Below are 18,251 nucleotides of genomic sequence, written 5' to 3' on the forward strand. Positions count from 1 at the left end.
AGGGTCAACACAAAACACCCACTTTTAGGCACACTACCCAAGGACCACCTTCAAGGCCTTAAATGTTTATGCTCTCCACAGAGTAACGGTCAACACAAAGCACCCACTGCGTACACTCCCATCGAAGGCCTCCTAGAGGACTTGCAAGGGGTGAGAAACACCTTAAATCCAATCCTATAAAGGAATGATCAAAAGGGTCCTCTGGACTCTAATGACTTATAGATAAATAGATGAGCCCCATTCAGCACATTTGTTGAAGATCTCCTCCTTTGTTGATGAAGAATCTTCTACTTTCTTGATCCAAAACTCAGAAGGTGTGCCAATACATGGTGACGAGTTGGGTCAAGGCTTTGATGGAATCCTACTCTCCTAAATGTTTTCCTATAAGGAAGATAGAGCGATTCCAATCATCTATGCATTCAAGGTATCCCAACTAAATGATTTGCCATTAGGGTAGTTGCTGGAGGATCATTGAATGTGGAAGTTCATTCCCCAATCCACTCTATTGAATGTCAATGATGAGGGTGGATTGGAGGATGAACTTCCATGAGAGAGAAGGCTTAGGGTATATGATCTAGGGTTAAACACACTAAAGCACTCTCTATTTTCTCTCTACCAGCAACTGAAGACAAGTTCATTATATATAGGCAAAAGGTTCTAACGGATATAAAACGGTCACATTTATGACAGAGTTCGGTATCATCGAGCAAAGTCGATATCATCGAGCGTATACTCTTGATTTCATCGACTACTTGCTTGATGAAACAAACTCAAATGTCATACGCTTTTGAAACCTTTCGCCAGCTGGTCGATGTAATCGAACATACGTTGAAGTCATCAAATTTTGAACTTCGATTTCATCGATATAAGGTTCGATTCCTCGACACTTTGAAAAGTGAGAGAGACTTGCCATTAAAATATTTCAGGTTAAAAGAATGATCGAGGCACACTCGATATCATCAGAATTTGAATGTCGATGATATCGATAGTCGTGTCGATGCTTCGATAAATCTGAAGAATTTTCCAATTAAGCTTGCTCGACAGTTTATATCCATTCTTGATGCCAGCGACTCGGCCTCGATATCATTGATATTTGAATATTGATTCTATCGAGTGACCCTTGATAGAAGATAACAACCACCTGAAAAATATTACTGGTAACTGAGTGTCCAAGACCGATATCATCAAAGGCCCTCCGATATCATCGACATTTGAATTCTGAGGATATCGAGGGGAACTTCGATATATCAAAGATTTTATGATTTTCCTTAGAAAAATAGGGACACAATATCTCTGCTATCGATTTTATTGAGTCAATTTCGATAGACTCGATATTTAAATTTTGATGATATCGATACATCTATCGATACATCAATAATTCCGTCCAGAAGTATATGCGGTTGCTGGACAACTTATGTCCTCATTCGATACCATTGAGTGAGCTTCGAGGATATCGACAGTACTACTCGATTATATCAATCATTCTATCGATAAATCGACAGAGGTAGAAAACTCAGAAATTTTCTAAAATTGTGAAAAAGTTTTCTAATCCAAAAACCCTATGATATTTTAATCAATTTTAAGGGTTTTAAATACCTAGTGTTTTGGGTGGGATGTGAGGCTAAGATTTATTTGAGGCAAGTTCGGGCCCACATCCAGTTGAGGCAGACGGTTGATGATCTTCTTATGGAGCTTCTCTGTTTAGCGGACTCAACACTCATGCTAGTTGACAAACCAGGGCACTTTCAGATCCTGATTATCAACTAATTCGATAGAAACGCGGAGCATTCAAACCCGAACGATACGTTATAATCGAAGAAGAAGTCAAGGCCAACTTCGTTGAGAAAATTTATTATCCAAACTGGATAGCCAATGTCGTCTTGGTTAAGAAGTCCAACGAAAAGTGGTGGGTTTATGTTGATTACCCCTACCTGAACAAATCTTGCCCTAAGGACAACTTCCCTTTCCTTAGGATTAACTAGCTCGTCGATAGCATGGCCGGACATGAACTCCTGAGCTTCATGGACGCTTACTTCGGCTACAACCAAATCACTACACATCCATATGACAAGCAGAAGACGACTTTCATCACAGACAAGGGACTCTACTGCTACAAGGTCATGCCTTTTGGACTGAAGAACACCAGGGCTATACATCAAAGGCTCATCAACAAAATGTTTATCTGCCAGATTGGGCACTCCATGGATGTTTACATTGATAACATGCTCATCAAGAGCATTAAAGTTATGAACAATATCTCCAACCTTAAAGAAATGTTCATAATCTTGCAAGAATATTAGATGAGGTTGAATCTGAGAAATTGTGCCTTTGGCATCGGCTCATGGAAATTCCTCTCATTCTTGGTTAGCTAGAGAGGGATCGAGGCCAACCCCTAGAAAATCTAAGCTCTACTTGACATGAGCTCACCCAAGACGATGAAAGAGATCCAATGTCTTATGGGAAGAATAGCCGCCTTGAACCGCTTCATATCTTGACCAACAGACAAATGCCTTCCTTTTTTCAAGCAATTGAAAGGAAAGCAGTAAACAGAGTGGATGGAAGAGGGCGAGCTCGCCTTTCAGTAACTCAAACAATACCTGGGATCACCACCACTGCTCTCTAAACCCGAACAAGGAGAGACATTACTGTTATACCTAGCCATGTCAATGGTGACAATTAGCTCGGCCCTCATCAGAGAGCAAGAATAGAAACAGCTTCCGGTGTACTATGTCAGCAAAGCACTGGTTCCTACTGAAATCAGGTATTTAGACATAGAAAATATGGCCCTAGCTCTAGTCATCTCATCGTGTCGCTTACGACCGCACTTCCAAGCCCACACCATTGTCGTCCCGACTAGCCAACCTCTCTGTCAGGTGCTCTAAAAGACCGAGGTATCTGGGAAACTCATAAAATGGGCAATCAAACTAAGTGAGTTCAACATCAAGTATCAGCCTCGGACAACAATCAAAGGCCAAGCAATGGCTAACTTCATCATCGAGCTCATACCCAAGAACGACCTAGGTCTTGCCAAGCTGAGCCATGCTGAGCTGAGACCCTATCCCATCATCGACCCAAGTCATGCCGAGCTAAAATCCAGTCTAAACATTTAGTCTGAACTGACCAAACAACAGATGGTCAACCCAAATCAGCCAACATGGACGTTGTAGGTTGATGGTTTATCCAATTCTAAAGGCACTGAGGTCGGTATACTCCTGGAGGCTCCTGACCAGACATGCATACAATATGCCTTAAGATTTTGATTTTAAGAATCAAACAATATAGCAAAATATGAGGCATTATTGGTTGGGCTCAAGTTGGTAGCAGCCATGAGAGTCTAACATTTGGAGATTAGCAGCGATCACAGTTCATCGTCAACCAGATAGCTAGTGAATACTAGGACAAAAAAGAACAAATAAAAGCTTATTTGGAGAGAGCCCAAGAGTTGATCAGTAAATTCTCAAAGTACAACATTAGACTGATTCTTAGGGCAGAGAACTCTAAAGTAAACATGTTGGAAAAACTAGCCACCACAGCCGAGGATGACATCTCGAAACCTATCCTGATCGAGTTTTTAACCGAACCGAGCATCAGCAAACCCGACCTAAGCGTGGTTCTCCCTATAAACTTGGAGCCAACCTGGATGGACGTGATAATTGATTACCTCGGAGATGGAAAGCTGCCCGAAAGTCATCCAGAGGTACGCATGCTTCGAGCAAGAGCGGCCTTCTATACCATGATCGGAGATACTCTATACAAAAAAGGATTCTTGCTCCCATATCTCAGATGCCTCTGATCTAATGAAGCAGAATATGTTTTAAAAGAAGTCCATGAAGGCATTTACGGCAACCATTCTGGTGGGTGAGCCCTCGCCCATAAGATCATCTGACAAGGATACTTTTGGCTGACCATCCAATCGGACACCTAACGATACGCTTAGAAATGCAACAAATGTCAACGATTTGCTACAATACCTCAACAGCCTCCCAAGCAACTGACTCCCATGACCGGACTATGGCCATTTTCCTAATGGGGAATTGACATTATTGGCCCCTTACCAACTAGCAAAGGGTAGACTAATTTTGTAGCCGTTGCGGTCGACTATTTCACTAAGTGGGCCGAGGCCGAGCCGAAAATTACAAACTTCGTCTGGAAACATATCATTGTAACACCTTGGTTCTCATGACTCGAGGTTGAGAATTCAGGTATTACATTACAAAGTATGTCATTACCCATCTAATTTGTAGTGAATTCTATGGCATATTATGAAGAAATTACTATACATGCTAAATTGTTGTAAACATTAACAAGGAAATTTAAATTCATATAAGTATCAAAAAAATTTAAATTCCACAGCGGGGAATTTTAATTACAATCCTCAAATGTAAATAAAACATAAAGTCCAAATAGCAAAAGTATGTAAATCCTAGATTATTAATTGAGCACCAACAGCTCAACTATATCGTCATAAAGTTCTTCCTCGCCGAACTCCTCTTCAGCCGTCCCAGGGATCCCATCAAAGGGGTCTCCTTCTGCCATTAAACCCGCATCTATTTGGTGCAACTGCAAGATTGGATGAGTGAGAACTCAGTGAAAATTTTCCTTAAAGATTCATGCATGTCTAAGCATTCCAACATAGTTTAAATCAACATATCCATTTCATAAGACAGTATATCATATGTACAAATGTATGGGTGAATGAATGTATGTTTAAATTGCAGATCTAGGGATGCACGTCTAGCTGTCAAAAGAAAAGGGTCACCCGCGATAAATTGACTAACTAGAAAAGACCATGTAGGTGAGCATGCCCAAGGACGTCTAACCTCTTGGAAAAAATATTCAGGATACACCCGAGGAGGTTCTGAAGCCAGAAAAGCCTCATGTAAAAGGTGAGCAGCCCATAGTGGTGCAAATGCACATATTCTGATAGTTTACTTAAGTAATAGAACCCTTAGCAAACCTAGCAAAAATGTGGCTTACATTGAGCACTCGGTAAAGCTCACATGTCATGCGTGGATGTTATGCACCATGGTATCCATGTACATTCCTTAGTTTTTAACAAGATTGCTCCTCAAATTGTAAATAAATTAGATCATAAGGTTCTTAGCAAAAGATTAAACATCCAACCATGAATTCAGCATGATCTTTATAATTTCTCTAATCTTAAATGAGGGCTCACAAATGTGACATGTCAATCTCAAATATGATTAGATCCTTTAGATTATTTAAGAGTCCCTTCTACCTTTCTTATAAAGAAGACATTCTCTACATATTCTTCATTATACAATTCATAAGATAAAATGAAATGAAATTGCAAGGCTCATGTCATGCTATTAGGAGTATACCCATAATCAAGAAGTTATCATTTTAATGTAAAGATGATAAGAATAATTTTAATCACTTGGTTAATCAACATAGAATTTGAATGATAGGATTCAAAGCATTACTTTATGTCATTCAACACTAAGAAATTAATTCTTGTTCAGCACATTCTAAGATCTATCCACATGTTAGATTCAAACTAAATTGGAAATTATAGAATGAAGGAAGTAATGAGGGCAATTCTTCAGCATACAATTTATAAAACAATTTGATATGAAATTTCCTACTTCATGTCATAACTAGTAGAAGTGTACCCATAATCAAACAACTAAAAATGTTGCATAGAAATTATAAGTCAAAATTCTATACACATAGTTGATAAATATAGAATTAGAGCAATAGGAATTAAAACATTACTTCATGATCATAAACAATAATAGAACTAAAAGGAACGAAATCTATGTTCACAATACTCTAAAATTTTCTACACTTGGATTGGGGAACGAAATTAATGAATGAAGTAATGGGGGTAATTCCTCACCTTGGATTGGGGATGTTGCTTAAACGTGATTTAGGAGGTGTAACCCAGTCCAATTGCGAATTGTAAGAGTGTAAATCTGCCAATTGAGTTAACTAGACTCGATAACTTGATTGTGAACTGGCAACAGCCAACTTGGGCTCAAACAATAAGTAGAAAAACAATCTTTCCCATATACTAAACATGACCAACTCCGATCCGCTGGATAGGACAATACATAGTGGCAGATTCAGTCATTGCCAAGTCAACTCAGCGACTCGCTCTTCTTCTTTCTATATTCCTTCTCTATTCTTTTCCTTGTTTTCTTCTTGCTTCTTCCTTTTCTATTGGAAGTCCAGCTATGGACATTAGAGCCTGACCCGACTTAACTCAGCTAAACTTGACGAAGGTCGGTCGAGTCAATGAGCCTCAACTGGGTAGTGAGTCACGCTCCCAAACCCGTCAGTAGCCCGCAATCTGACTTGCCCACACTTTCTCTTTTCTCGTTCTTCTCATTTAGCTTCACTTTCTTTCTTCTTTTTCTTTCTTTTGAAATTGCGGTAATGACCGCTTTAGTCAAAGTGGGAATATGCCAAGATGTCCTAGAGGGGGGTGAATAGGACTTTTTTTAAAATTTTATGCTGATTTAAAACCTATCAACCCTATCCTGATCCAATATACAAATAGCAGGATTTCTTCAATGTAACTTTATTAGCTTCCAAGCCAAATAGAGGATCCAATCATAAGACTATTCAAAACATAAACAAGATGTATAACATAGTTCATAATGGATGTGGCTATGTGTGAGATGTGATTCTAATTAGTTCTAGGTAATCATGTAAACATGCATTATGAGAACATTCAGAGAAATCACACAAGTAGTAAAAGTAAATAGCAATCCCAAACACAGTCATTTTTATAGTGGTTCGACTACTTGTCTACTCCACTTCTGGTGGACGCACTCAACCCTTGAGTGTACCAGATCTCACTAACGGAGGCTTTAAATCAGGTTCACCTCAAACCAGTATAACCTACACTAGGCTGACTCTAGGACCTACACAAGGTACGTAACATGTCTCTACGAGACACAAGTTTATGCCCCACACCGGAATAAGGGTCAACACATAGCACACAGATTTTATCCCACACAAGCCAAGGATCCCCACAAGGAACCTAGAGTTTATGCCCTACATAAGAGCAAAGGCAAACACACAACACCTAGGTTTTAGGCCACACAGGCCAAGGATCCACACAAGGAACCTCGAGTTTATGCTCCCCAGGAGCAAGGGTCAACACACAGCACCCACACGTACTCTCTCGTCGGAGGCCTCCTATGAGGACTTGAAAGGGGTGAGAAGCACTTGCGACCCAATCCTACATAAAGGAATGATCAGCAGGTTCTCTGGACTCTAATGACTTACAGATAAGTAGATGAGCCCCATTAAGCACATTGATGAAGATCTCATCCTTTGATGATGAAGAATCTTCAGCTCCCTTGAACAACAACACAGACAATGCTCTAATGTAAGGCGACAGGTTGAGTCAAGGTTATGTTGGAATCCTACTCTATTAAATGCTTTCCTATATTAGAGACGGAGTGATTCCAAACATCTATGCATTCAAGGTATCACAGCTCAATGATTTGCCATTAAGGTGGTAGTTGGAGGATCCTTAAATGCGGAAGTTCATTCCCCAATCCACTCTATTGAATATCAATGCTGAGGGTGGATTGGAGGATGAACTCCCATGACATAAAAAGGCTTAAGGTAGGTGATTTGAATTAAACACTCAAAAGCTTTATTTATTTTCTCTACCAACAACCGAAGGCAAGCCTCATTAAATAGGCAAAAAGTTCCAATGAAAATAAAACAGTCATATTTTTTATTGAGTTCGATATCATCGAGCAGGCTTCGATATCATCAAGTGTATACTCTCGATAACGTCGAATGGCCGCTCGATGATACGAACTCAATCTGTCAAACACTTTTAAACTTGTCTACCAACTGATTGAGGATATCAAACATGCTTCGATGTCATCAGATTTCAAACTCTGATTTTATCGATGCATGGTTCGATTCCTCGACATTTGAAAACATGAGAGCAGACTTACCTTTGAAACTTAACAAGTACTGATATGATCGAGCATCCCTTGATATCATCTAATTTTAAATGTTAATGATATCGATACAAGTTTCAATTCATTGATATTTTTAAGGAATTTTTCTATAAGCTTACTAGATAGTTTGTGTCTTATTTGATGACACCGACCTGGTCTTGATAGGATTGATAATTGAATATCCATATCATCAAGTGATCCTTGATACTTAAAAGATTTTACTTGAAAGCTTGCTGGTCAGATTTGTGTCCCAATCCGATATCATCGAAGGTCCATCAATATCATCAAGATTTCAATTTTGAAGATATCGAGACTCCCTTTGAGACATCGATAATCACATGATTTTCCTTAACTACTTTTTAGACACAAACTGACTCGATGTCGATTTTATCGAGCCTTCTTAATGGCTCAAGATTCGAAAGTCGATGATATCGATCCTATCATCGATTCATCGAGAATCCAGTGCAAGATGCATTTTGGTTGCTAGACATCTGAATTCCTCATTTGATATCATCAAGTGAGTTTCGAGGACATCAATAACAGAGTCCGATTTCATCGAAGAGCTTATCGATAAATTGATAAAGGATGAAAACTTAGAGATTTTCCTGATTTTGCAAAATAGTTTTCACACCTTAAACCCTAAGATGTTCTATCCATTTTTAAGGGTTTTATATACCTGGTGTTCTAGGTCAGGGGATGTGAGGCTAAGTTTACCTTTAACGAGTTTGGGCACACATCCTGTTGAGGCAGACAATTGAATGATCTTCCTATAGGGCTCACTTATCTTGCTAACTTAACACTTACGCTAATTAACAAACTAGGGCACTTTCATCTTCAACTTCTGCTCATCCTCCATATGCCCGAACAGAGCCTGACTCTGCTACAACTCTGGCCACAACTTGAATGAGTCGATGTGGTATGAACTCAGTGATGCACGCTACTCTCTCTCTCTCTCATGTCTCCTTCTTTGTCGCTCTTTCTTTTTCTTTCATTTTTGTTCTGCTTCTCTTTTGAAGGATAAGGACGGACTCGGGACCCAGCCCAACTTGTTGCGGTGCGGCAGGGAGGTAATGATGCTTGCTCTCCCTCTCCCTATGATTTTTTCTCTGATTTTTAGCTGTCGAATGACCTAACAAAAGAGAGCTTATATATCTCCTTTAATCCTCATTTCTAGAACAATCCACAACTAATCTCCAGATTAGTTACACTAATCTGCACATGAGCTCAACGCCTCTATTGACATTAGACGCTGACCCCACTAAACTTTTGCATGGTCATGATCCATTTTTTGTGGCTGACTCCTGGCGACATGGGCCACCTAGGGTTGTACATTTGGACGAACCGAGTTAAACTGGGCTCAACCCGGCCCGGCCCGGTCACCAGCCAAACCCAGCCTGAACTCGGCACGGCTCGGTCATCGGGCCAACATATCCAACCCGAACTCAACTCGGTCAGCAATGGGGCAAGTTCGGGCCAATTTCGGACCTTACAGCAAGTTCATGGGAAGGGCTTTGGCAAGTTCAAATGGTTAGGGTAAGGATTTAGGAATATGTATATATATATATATATGTATGTATGTCTGTATGCATGCATGTATGTGTGTGTGTGTGTGTGTATATATATGTATATATATATATATATGTAAATGGTCGAGTCGGGTTTCGGATAGAGTCGGGCCAAACTGGGACCTATTTGAACTCAGCCTGAACTCAGTTTTGAGCTGAAGAAAATGGCCCATCCCGGACCGAACTCAGTTTTGGGTTGGGCTGAGTCGAGCTTTTTCGGGCCGAGTTGAGAGAGTTAACTAGGCTAGCCTGGTTCATGTACACCTATAGGGCCACCAATCCAATGCCTTTGATCTACAATTTGGGGTCTTCTTAGGATGATGGGTACTCTTGTCAAACAAAGAAGATGCACCAGCTGGTAATAACAGATCATGATTGGATGGCTGATCTTACGATCCAATGCATTTGGATGGCATGGATTTGACCATGATCATTGTGGGACCCATTCTTTGGATATTCAATAATGAAACTCAGTGGGTTCTTTAGTTTTTAGTTATGACGGCTCTTTGATTGCGAAGGAAGCCATAGAGTGCAGGGTGAATGGAGGGCTAGGATTAACTTACATGTGTGGGTAAGATTTAAGGATGAGGAGGCACGTGCGATGCTAGCTAATGAGAGAGAGAAACGGAAGTTTTTCCATTTTTAGAAAACCTTCACTCACCGTCCCTGTCTGTGTTGGATTTCGCACAACCACACATTTGTATCTAGTGTGGAACCACCTGGGTTTCGGTCAGATTGAGGGCAAGAAGATGGACAGCTTAGATCTTTCAAGTGAGCATAGGAGGTGGGCCAAAATAACAACAAACGGACACTATCCGTTCGAGCTGTGCTAGGTGAAAAACACGGGGGAAAGAGAGAAAACTCTCTTTTTCAAGTGAGCTCGGGTCAAACCTAATTTGACCAGGCTAGAAGATCCCATGCACTGTGAGTGTACATGTCCTCGGTGCCCACGTGCCACTAGTGTGGGACCCACTGATGTCTTTGATGAATCTGGTCCATCAGCCCCTTTTGTAAGACTATGATAGGACAGGGGATTGACAATGATTTAGATCCAAGCTTTAGTGGACCATATTAACTGCAATATCAATCGTTAATTGACAATTATCATCCATTCAATGGTTTGTAATGACCCGAAAAATTTCGTACAATGACCCAAGTACTACCTCAAATTCCTTAAAAGTTAAATGTGGGTTAATTAGCACTAAACTCAATTGCTTGTGAAATTAGCACCAATCACTTTAAATTTGATCTGTAAGACTCAAAACCTGTAGAATCGTTAGCGCTATGTTACCCTGAAATCTAGGATTCAACGCTAAATCTAGTTGCTCTATGTCGGTTAATGGTTTATTATTGTTGTGGGTGTAATTTCACATGCCAAATGCGATGTTCATTTTACGTTCCTGATATATATGAGCTATATTGAGATTTGTGTGTTCTATGTATATGTGGAAAGTATCGTACACGTATGAAATATGAACATGTGTTTGCCATGATTAATTGTCATGTATTTGTGCTAGTTGTATGTGTGTCAACTCATTGGCAAAAGAAATTGTCCAAATGTGTGTTATCACCAACATACGTCATGTATGTTGGAATATGTAGTCTACGTGTTTGTAGAAATGTCTGAATGATCAAGTGTGTAATATATTATCCTGTTTACGGACGTTAAGAAGAGATTCTCAACTATCCTATTGGTGTGTATGATTTTCTACATGCAATTTACATTCTTTGTTGTTTAAATTCAAGCACTACTTATGTGTAAATCCATGTTAAGTTAATATTCATCAAATGCTCACAACTGTATGATTAGAATTGTTGATCCATTACTGTTCTAAATTATTAGTATGAATATCTGTTATGATTGAAGATGTTTGGGACTATGAAATAGTCCACGGAATCGGTAACAAACCTTGAATTCATGGACGTGTTTGACGAACCCGAGTCGTATTAAGGTTGACGGCAGTGGTTTGGCCACACGGAGTGTTTGCGCACTCTATGTCATTTAACTCAACCTGCGCTCGTGCTAGTCGAGTTCGTTAAGTAAGCCGATTGTCCCGGTGCATGTGCACCATGTATGGACGCTTTTGTTTGAATCTAGGGTACCAAACTTACTAATGCAATCCCGTTAACCATTGTACCTAGATCCGCTAAGACTCATGAGTCAGGCATGGTGGTATGGGACACCGTGGTCAAGCTGTCGGCCTACGCTGGGGTGATGAACCTCCCCATAGTGACCAGTGAGCACACCAGACTCGTGAGCCAATTATGGTGGTATAAGACACTATATTCGTGCTGTTGGCCTACATTGATTGGTGATGAGCCCTTTGTAGTGACCTCGAGCATACCTTGATACTACATTGAGGTGACGAGCCTTAGGGTAGTAACTAAGGTATGATAGGCATGCATTGATTGGTGACGAGCCCTTTGCAGCGACCTAGAACCATATGATCGTATGAGATTGTCTAGGACTGACGACCCTAGAATGGATCACTGTATAGGAGTTGATATGAGGAAGGTACCTTAGCTTCCCAATCCTGCTATATGAAAAGGACTAATAATAACTTGATAATTATGTTCATGCACTGTATTGCATGTGCGTTGGTATCGTTGGCACTGCGGGAGGTTGTCATGCGTATCGTAAGATGAAGACGCTGAGGGAGTGCAGGCCAGAGCATGCATCATTTCTACATACATCCTTGCATTAACAAGAGTAATTAGGACGTGTTTGATTGTATTGCCTTATCATTACTACTTGATTGATTTGATAACATGTTAACTTTTACTGTATAGTTCCACTGAGTTGATCACTCACTCCCACATTCTAGGACAGTGTTTCAACACCAATCAGACTCTGTCTTAGATGCAGATGATGATGCGACCCCTGAGGCAGAGCAGGAGTATGAGGATGACGAGGACGTGTTTTCTTTTATGCAGTTCTTAGGTGGATTCATGTGAGCCGTCTCCTGATCTATGGGGATTCTGGGTTTTCTTTTGTAATAGAAAATTTCATTTTAATACTTGTATTTTGAAGACAAACACTTGTAATTATGACATAGCAGAGCATACATATCACAGGGACCTGCACATCTACACATATATATTTCTTTAAGTCTTCCGCTTGCGACTTTCACTTATCCCTGAATTATGTTTGCAGTTTGGCTTAATCTATTCCATATTTTATGCACTCATATAGACAACATACATCCATCATTACATATGTTGCATAAGTGATGTTTTGAAACTTAGGAGCTGAGTTATGTTGGACCCCCGAATTTTAAGGCGTTACAAGTTGGTATCAGAGCATGATTTGGATTAAACCGGACCTGGGTTATGGTCACACAATGCATGCTGACGCCACCTTAATGTAAGAGGGTGCGAGCTTATTCTAGAATTTGTGTAAGTTTTTCCCGTTGCTCCTATTGGCGAAAGTTGACTAAAAATGATCACCGAGATCGAGTCCATGCACACTCCTGATCACACATAGTGACCCTAAATCTCTTATAGACCATCCATTGACGGGTTTAGATGGTGTATCATCCCATCCCAGCCATTAAAATGTCTTTAAACCTGAATTTGTATCAGATTTTATGCATAGTGACCCGATAAGCATCGAATCGGACTAAGGGCCCAATCGGGGCAATTTTAGGTGGACCCAGGGGGGGACCCACATCATTTTATGGCTTAAGGGCTAGGAGGACCTCGTCAAAATGGCGAGCCATCACCGGACTATCCAGAGACTGGCGATGACCTCGCTGGTTCGGCGAGCCCTCGTCGCCCAGTGGGCCAGCTCAGGCCAATGCTTGTGGGGCCTAGTGTGGTCCACTCATCCAGGGTTGCATGATTAAAACCCCTTCTAAACCCTCTTTTCTTTATAAAATACCCTCCCATACTTTCCTTTTCTTGAAGTTTCTCTCAAAACCCCACAAAAATCCCTCCCCAAAACCTTTCTTCTTTCATTTTCGTGCATCCCCATTCTACCCATCTCTCAACCCATCTCCATTACTGTTTTCCTCTCTTTTCTTTCCATTTGAGCACTCAAATCCTTCCTTTGAGCCTCAAATTTATGGAAGCCTCACCATTCTTCCCATTTCCCTCTTTTCTCTCATTTTTCATGGCCCTATTCGAGCTTGTTACGACCATATTTTCCATTTCCTCCATTCTCTCTTTCATGGGGAAGAAGAGAGCTCCCATTGATGAAGCCGGGCCTAGCCGCCCAGCCTGTGCACAGAGGTTGAGAGGTGCCGCCGCGAGCATGACTGTCACTCAAGAGTTTCAGACAAAGTGGGACCTCAATCCTCAAGCTCCTGTCGAAAGAACCTTGTTGGCGGAGCTATCTCATGGAGTTTATGAGGCCGTAAGATCCTTTTTAAAGCTCATGTAGATCTCAGCTATTTGGTGAATTTCTCTTATTGGAGCGCCTAGAAGGGACCGGAGGTGTCCCCTATTTGAGGGCAAATACTGTGCCAATGTGGGTACTGTCCGAGCTTTTTATGCCCACATTCAGGAACCTTCGTTGGAGCCTTTGTAGTTCAAGATCCCTTGCGGAAGAGATCGGGAGGCCACGATCAATGTCGCTTTGATATCCCGACTTCTGAATGTGTTGCTTGGTGGGGTTCATGCAAGTGAGAAGAATCTGAGTAGTGCGCGCGAGAGGGATCACCGCAGGCAGTTCCTATGTGGTCGTCTGGTCAAATGGCAGTCTAACAGAAGCCTTTTAGCAACCAACATGACGGACGACTTTCGCTTGCTTCACCACATGTGCACATTCAATGTTTATCCAAGGTGGAGCAACCGCTGCGAGTGTACGCGCCTGATGGTAGATTTCCTATATCAGGTGGGGCAAGGAGAGAAGCTATGTGTGCCAACGTACATCTTGCATCAGATTGTTCTTATCACTCGTTCGAATAGGAGGACCGAATCGCTCCCATTTGGCCGACTCATTTGTAAGCATGCACATGAGTTTGGCTACAGGCTTAGGGCAGAAAAGTCGGTACCTATTCGTTACATTAATGAGATGACCGTTAATCAGATGGACATTGGGCCTCATCGACGACAAGCCTTACTTGAAGAAAGTGAGGATGAGACTGAGAGCGATGAGGAAGAGAGTTATGAAGAAGGTGGAGCTGAGATAGAAGAAGAAGAAGAGCAGGACGAGGAAGAAGTGGAGGCTCAGGACACGAGTGAGAGTTCTCCTCTTATGGCACTGGAGTAGGGCGCAGATCAGGCCGTCAGGGATGCCCTTATAGCTCGGCTTGAGGAGAGTCAGGCTATCCTACTCCAGGATATTATGGATCTTCGAGGCCTCGTGAAGCATAAGTTCAAGAAGATGTCTCATACTCTGAAGTCTATCTTATGTTGTCTGCAGGATAAGGGTGCCCCTCCTCCATCTCCTGATTCTGACGAGTAGTTGCTGATGTAGTAGTCCTTTGCTCTAGTTTGTTGTTTGTTATTGTGTGTAGCCGTTATAGGCGTAGTAGTTGGAAGTTGTTTGTTGTTTGAAGCTTTAGATGTATTAGCTCACATGCTTTCTCTGTCGCGATCCATGTAATGCTGCACTTCTTGTATTGCAACAATTTTCTTAAATGAAATGCATGTTGTTTATCCTTGAGTTGTGATGTAAATGCTGTGTGGGTGGATTATGTGGATATTAAATCTCACTGGTTGCATCCTGTGTTGAATGTAGGGTATGCCTCCTAAGGGATCGAAGACTTCAGCCCATCTCTCCTTGGGCGAATCACTTGCCGGGGTTTCCCCCCTAGGCGATAGCCAGATGGATCTACAGTAGGGCCCATCTCATTTTGGTGCTGGGCCAGACTCTCAGCCAGCTACTGGCCCCGCTGCTGGGCTGACTCCTGTGATACCACCCATTGCTACACCAGTCACGCCTTCGGTTCCTGAGCTGAACCGTGCATTTGCGTCGACGCCTTATGCATCTTCGTCCACTCCGCCTCCTGATAGGCTTGAGCAGATGATGCTGTTGATGCATCAGCAGCAGCAGCAGCAGTTTTTGTCTTCCATGGCTGGCATCTTTGCTCAGTCGATGGGGTCGACTCCACCTGCTTCACCTATACACCCATCTGGGAACACTAGTGCTAGCGGCACATTTGAGCGATTCCAATGCTTACGACCTCCCACATTTGTGGGTTCTCATAGACCCGAGGAGGCCAAGTACTGGATTGACCGCATCTCTAAGATGCTGAGGCTGCTTCACTGTTTTGAGGCTGAGCAGGTCGAGCTTGCCTCCTTCATGTTTGAAAAGGAGGCTAGTTTATGGTGGGATAATGTTCTCCGCATAATTGCGGAGGGTTTTGAGTGGACGTGACAGGCATTTGAGGCACGCTTCCACGAGAAGTATTTATCGGTCACTTACCGACACAAGAAGGAGAGTGAGTTCCTTCGCCTCCGTTAGGGAGGAATGTCGATGACAGAGTATGAGAACTGGTTTACTGAGTTGGGTCGATATGCTCCTTTGCATCTAGATGATCAGCCGATGCGGATGCGGTATTTTTTGAGGGGTTGAGGTCTAAGATTCGATCGAAGATGTGCTGTGCTAGCATATCTTCTTATGCTGAGTTGGTGAGCATGTCCCTACAAGCTGAGTAGGACAGGGACAGGTCATCCCGTATGCGAGCCCTTATGGTTCCCAGATCGCGACCTGACTTTCCGAGTACACCATTTCTCCGCAAGAGGCCGTGGGCAGATTCTCCTCCGAGACGTGTTGCGTCGCCGGCTCAGCAGATGCGTTCTGACTTGCACTGTTCGTATTGTGGGAAGATTGGGCATTCGGATCGTAATTGCTTTACGCGAATGCGGGACAGTGGATTTACTCCGCCTCAGAGGATCAGCCATCCGATGCCTTAGGTCATATCAACTCCACCCCTTCATTTAGCGCCAACTCACCCATCCTTCCGACCTTTTGTACCTCGCTTCAGGCCACCTCAGCGGCCCATGGTTCCACCGCCGAATCGCCCACAGTAGGCTCGAGTTCATGCGCTTACAGCTGAAACGCCTGGGGCTGACTTAGCACCGAGATCTTTTGAGGTTACAACTCACATCCAAGGTATTCTTATTTCCTTGTTGGTGGATACTGGGTCCACTACCTCTATTATATCGTATGCGGCAGTTAAGCGCCTAAGTTTGGGTACTGTTACTATGAAGGGAGTGACACTCACTACCGTTATAGGGACCTCCTCTGATATTACCAAGATTTGTATGGGTTGTTTGATTGATCTAGGGAGCAGATCGATTCTTGTTGACCTATTTGTCGCATCTCTATATCATTACGATGTCATTTTGGGTATGGATTGGCTCACGAAGATACGAGCAGAGATTAATTGTGAAGCTAGGTTGGTGACAATCCATGGACCTGAGGGCGAGACATTTACTTTCCCTGTCCAAATCAATTACCCTTTCCGTTTTGGTTGTTATACTTCTCTGTTGGAGAGTATTGCTGGTTCGGTGCTTGAAAGCATGCCAGTAGTTTGGGATTTTGATGATGTATTCGAGTCGATTCCTAGAAGATGTATTTGAGTCGATTCCTAGATTACCCCCTCAGTGCGAGATTGATTTCACTATCGATCTCATGCCTGGTGCGACACCTATTTCTTTGCCCACCTATCGCATGCCTCCGAGTGAAATGGAGGAATTGAGGAAGCAGATAGATGGCTTGTTGAATTTGGGCTTTATTCGACCTAGTGTGTCCCCTTAGGGAGCACCTGTTTTGTTTGTCAAGAAGAAGGATGGTTCCTTGCGATTATGTATAGATTATCGCAGGTTAAATCAGGTGACTATGAAGAACAAGTATCCTTTGCCCAGGATCGATGATCTATTTGATCAGTTGAAGGTGGCACAGTACTTTTCGAAGGTTGATCTGCAGTCGGGGTATCATCAGTTGCGCATCAAGAATGATGACGTGCAGAAGACCGCATTCAGGACTAGTTTCGGCCATTATGAGTTCCTTGTGATGTAGTTCGGTCTTACGAACGCACCGGCCGTGTTCATGGATCTGATGAACAGGGTGTTTCGGCCGTTTTTGTTCCGATTCGTCATTGTCTTTATCAATGACATTTTGATATACTTTGCGAGTCGGGAAGAGCACGAGGAGCACTTAAGAGCGGTCTTGGATGCTCTCAGGAAGAATCAGCTTTTTGCGCAGTTCAGGAAATGTGATTTCTGGAAGGTGGAAGTCAAGTTCCTAGGACATGTGATGTCCAAGGAAGGGATAGCTATCGATCTCGCTAAGGTAGCTGCAGTTCAGGACTGGAAGCAGCCTGGTTCGGTTGTTGAGGTGAGAAGCTTTCTGGGTCTAGCAGGCTATTATCGATGTTTCATATGAGACTTCTCGAAGATAGCCAGACCGTTGTCTCAGTTGACACAGAAAGACTTGAAGTTTGCTTGGAATGAAAAGATGGAAATAGCTTTTCAGGAGCTGAAGGACAAGTTGACGTCTGCCCCTGTGCTAGTATTGTCAAAGCAAGGGGTTAAGTATACAATATATCTGACGCCTCTCTCATTAGTCTGGGTTGTGTCCTTATGCAGAAGGACAGGGTGATTGCATATGCCTCGAGACAGTTGAGGAAACACGAAGAGAATTACCCTACACAAGACCTGGAGTTTGCAGCTGTCATTTTCGCATTAAAGCTCTAGAGACATTACCACTACGGAGAGGAGTCCGAGCTCTTTTGTGACCACAAGAGTCTTAAGTATATTTTCAAGCAGCATGACTTGAATATAA

Source organism: Magnolia sinica, chromosome 7 (genome assembly GCF_029962835.1).
Source record: "Magnolia sinica isolate HGM2019 chromosome 7, MsV1, whole genome shotgun sequence".
In the NCBI taxonomy this organism is placed as follows: Eukaryota; Viridiplantae; Streptophyta; class Magnoliopsida; order Magnoliales; family Magnoliaceae; genus Magnolia; species Magnolia sinica.